We start from the raw sequence: 4778 nt of genomic DNA, 5'->3' as shown, positions 1-4778 counted from the left end.
TGCACGAACTTGAAAAGCGTCTGCAACTGATTAACGGATTGCTTTGGATTGACTTCTACAATTGCTTGAATTAATGTATAGACCTCCTGCTGTTGCGACGTATTGAGTGGCATGTTGAGTGGCGCCAATGCATCCATGCCTGCCGCGTTTAGCATAAAGTTACTATACTGAACTGTACTATACTGAGTTGGTTATATTAACTCTATGGCGTAGAGGGTAGTGCCAATGCCTCCTTTACTAGATGCCTGCCGCGTCGCTAGTCTTCCCATTGGAGCGGAGGTTCCTGTAGTTCAGGGTAGTCCCGGAGAGACGGCGCTCGCAGCCGACCCACTTTCTGTTGCGGAGGAAGTGACGATTACTAGGCTGGCGCGCGCTCGACCAATGGCTTGACGAGAGACCACGGATCCTGCCTCCGAGATCTAAAACAGACGCTGCTAAAATCTCGAAGGCAGGGCTACGTGATTTAGGTTTGCAGCGGCCACCGCAGCTAGCGCTCGCAGCCGACCCGGGTTAACCCGGGTCGGGAAGAGTAAAGAGGAGAGTGGCAGGAACCAGCTTCTCGGCTCACGCGGCAGGCATCTAGTAAAGGAGGCGTTGGTAGTGCACTCGAGCAAAAAGGCAACGAGCGCCGCTTCTGGAGCACGTCTGCAACCAGGATTACACGCTGCGGCCTCTGAGATTCCCACGGCGCCTGTTACCTTCTCAGGGGCCTGTGAAAACGCTCGCTAGCAGACGCCCCCGCATGTCGGCGCTATCGACGCGCCGGCGGCTTTACTTTATGGCCGCCGCTGCCGCCCATAGAGTTTAAACTCTATGCTGCCTCCGCCATAGAGTTTCTCACTATAACAATAATATAGTGAGAAACTCTATGGCCACGCTCATAACATCCATCCACCTATCCAGAAGGATGAATAGGTGAATGGATGTTATGAGCATCTCCTTTGGAACGAGGCAGTGGGTTGCGCCACCGAGCTCTTGGTTTTATATAAGTTGAAAGGCAACGAGCACCGCCTCTCAGGGTCTGTTCGATCAGGTTCGATTCGCCTGCACCACTGTGAACCAGTTCACGGCGGATCACGAGAAGTTCAAAAACTGTGCAGCTCGATTCCGGAGGTGCAGGCCCAGCGAAACACTCGAAACGAATGCAAAGGTGCAGACGCGGTGTAAATGTTATGCTATGTCAGACTAATGTGCACGGAGTGCGTAAGTTTGAGAGGTCCTGAACTGCAGGTATGATCGGTTTCTGGGGCGTAAATACACACTACAGTTGCGTAGACACATCACACGTGTGTAAGCGGGCTTTTTACGGTGCTCGCGCCCGTGTGCTGCGTCGTCTGCTGCGTCGCTGCTTCGCACCTGTATGCCTGCACCAAGTCGGCACCGACAGTGGAGCGGGTGCAGCAAAATCATGAACCAGCCCTGCACCTTTCCTGCACCTTTTGAAACGAACGTCGTGGTTCTGCGGCCGCCATTGCTGCACCGCTGAAACGAATGGCAGGGTGCAGCACCTCGTGAACTGGTTCAAGTGGTGCAGGCGAATCGAACGTACCCTGAATTTATGCAGAGCGGTGTCCAGATTTCACCCCCAGCGCCCCTAACGACGGTTTTTTCAAAGTAACAAAAGCGGGTCTCGAAGGCCATACTTTTGTTACCTGAGAGCCGCGGTAGCGATTGCAGGAGCCAGAAATCTATCATGGTGGCCTAGAAACTCTGTAGTTGCCGTGTTATTGAGGTGTGTTATTGAGAACGTGGTACCCATCACCGGTACCCATTACGCATATTTTGGCTCCCAAGTAGGCAATGTCTATATATTGCTTCCCACCATCTGTTTTCTACGGATAAAAAAAAAAAATCTTGAAGGCTATGTTTTTGCGAACTACATGCGCCAAAAGCCATTTGAAAGCCGAAAACACGGCTAGACGCAATGTTTTCTAAAGCATACCCCGCCCATGGCCTTCGATATATGCTTTCATTCCAGAGAGAGCAGTCGCTGGATGGTAGCTGGTGCCAACGTTACGTTGGCCGGGGCGTAGACTTGATTAGTACCTGCAGCGCGCGTCGTCGGCGGCGGCGTAACCGAGCGCTTCCGCCGCGCGCAGCCTGCAAAAATACGGCCTTCAAGATCTGTATTGGTACACAAATCTACACCAAAAGGCGTTGACGCAGCAAATGAACACTACCCAGGTCACAGCAACGGAAACATTGGCTAAATCACCAGGGAAGAAAACTTGCAACGGAAGTTCAAAGCACTTGACGACAAGCATATATGTGCGGTCCTCGCCGATTAGAAAATGCAAAATAACAAAAAGAACTAATAAAATAAAAAGAAAAGCAAGACAGAAAGAAACTACAGCGTATATATATCTAAAGAACATTGAATACGCAAAGCCACGAACACGTTCCATTCTTGCACGCTGATGCACTACCAAAACGGTGCACATATTCCTCAAGAGAAACAACCGAATAGACACACACACACAAGCAATTCTGCAGAAGGAACACTTACAAAGATGCCGTGTTGTAACCGCTGGACGAAGGCGCTTCTTTCGTTTCAATCCGACAAAGATTCGGCATACTTGGGCCATTTCACAAGTCTCCGTGTATACATCAGGAGTCTTGCAACTTTTTGTCCAGAGGGCCGGATTGGCGACCAGTTACGGTATCGAGGGCTGGACAAATAAGAATTAAATCAAATTGTAAATATAAACAACGGTACTGGGCGTGGACTAAAATCTTTATTCCAGTCAATTGACATGCTTTCAAGTAATTTCTTATTTTAATTAGTTGCGTTGACCTTGAGACAACATTCTGGAAAAGGAGCGCAGTAACTGTTTTAGGACTAGAATATTGCTTTGATCGCCAAGTTCCCAGGGGTGTATTGATTTGAAATATATATAAACCTTCGTGTGGCTGAACATTAAGCTTGTTCACATTTCCCGGTAGCTAGGTAGTCTGGGAAAGTTACCATTCTTTACAAAGGGCCAAAGCTTTGTTTTGATGGCGTGCCGTTACCACCACTCCGGCATTTCTACGAATCCGTGTTGACTTCTCTGCATTTGCGTTCCAGTGGTGTAGAAGCGTAGGCCAGTTGGCGTCCCATTGGCAAGAATAAATATATATTTTTTTTTTTCGTCTTGCTATCTGTCCAGTGTATTGCGCTATTTTAGTTTTACAATGTTTACGCTTTAAGAGTGGCCAGAAAAGACGAGACTTGCGAGTTGATGCAGGGGCTTACTTTGACAAAATGGTATACTTGAAATTTTACTCGACTACGCGTTTGAAAAGCCACCGATTTTATTCTTTTTCGTTTCCCGTGACCTCAGCCAGATAGCATTAACTTCTATATTTTTTGGCAGGTTTTTTTCCAGCAATAATCATTGCCGAACTGGATACCTTACTCCTTAAAAAGGTGAGTCGTTAGGAAGACTACCGCCGTCGTGCTGCCAGAAGCGTCATTATCAAACTGTCATGCCGTCTACCAAAAGCATGTCGACGACAATTTGTGCTGCCATCATCAAACATCATTGCCGACGTCAGCAATTTCTGCGGTCGGCATAAGCTATTCGCTAACTAACGAAAGCGCAAGCGGCAAAAACGCGACGAACCCTGACAACATGACGATGGCGAAATGCGTGCACCGTCGAGTGCGTCGATGTCGGTTTACGGCGTCATCCGCCCACGTTCCGCGAGTCGCAAGTGCAACCAGCATAAAAATTCAGCGCATTCAATTTCATGCCGCGCAGTGAACCAGGCGCACTATGTTGCAGAAGCACGGGCCGACTCAACGACGTATATATAAGCCCTGCGTACCTGCGCGGACCTTCGCCTGCTGACCATACACTCGATCCCAATCACTCCCAAGAACCAGCCCATGCAGCGACTTCTCAAAAGCAGTTACATGTCTGTGACTGTCATAGAGGCCGCAAGCTTCCAGGCCCTTGGCATCACCGAAACACTTCCCTGGACAATACCGAGACCGCTATGTAGTGAAGCTTCAAATACCTGGAATTACGAAAAAAGTCTCACGCTTATTTTATTGATGGAAACAGCTCACAGTGGCCCATATATTTACACGTATACAGCGGGTCTCTGCTAGTATATAGCGATTGGTTCGGTCACACAATGTGCCACAATGGCTGCGTTTGCGATTCCGCGCGACTTGGCACATTACCAGGCGATTTCGATTGGGTCAGAAGTCGGCATCTGCGGCGGCAGAACCGTTTGCAATATGGGAGGATGTCCGTTTTATACATCTACTTAGGGCAGGTAGTGACCACGGATCCGGATCACGAGACTGAAATAACCAGAAGAATAAGAATGGGCTGGGGTGCGTTTGGCAGGCATTCTGAAATCATGAACAGCAGGTTGCCACTATCCCTCAAGAGGAAAGTGTATAACAGCTGTGTCTTACCAGTACTCACCTACGGGGCAGAAACCTGGAGGCTTACGAAAAGGGTTCTGCTGAAATTGAGGACGACGCAACGAGCTATGGAAAGAAGAATGATAGGTGTAACGTTAAGGGATAAGAAAAGAGCAGATTGGGTGAGGGAACAAACGCGGGTAAATGACATCTTAGTTGAAATCAAGAAAAAGAAATGGGCATGGGCCGGACATGTAATGAGGAGGGAAGATAACCGATGGTCATTAAGGGTTACGGACTGGATTCCAAGGGAAGGGAAGCGTAGTAGGGGGCGGCAGAAAGTTAGGAGGGCGGATGACATTAAGACGTTTGCAGGGACAACATGGCCACAATTAGTACATGACCGAGGTAGTTGGAG

Source organism: Dermacentor andersoni, chromosome 11 (assembly GCF_023375885.2).
Source record: "Dermacentor andersoni chromosome 11, qqDerAnde1_hic_scaffold, whole genome shotgun sequence".
Lineage (NCBI taxonomy): Eukaryota > Metazoa > Arthropoda > Arachnida > Ixodida > Ixodidae > Dermacentor > Dermacentor andersoni.
This window is presented reverse-complemented; position numbering follows the sequence as displayed.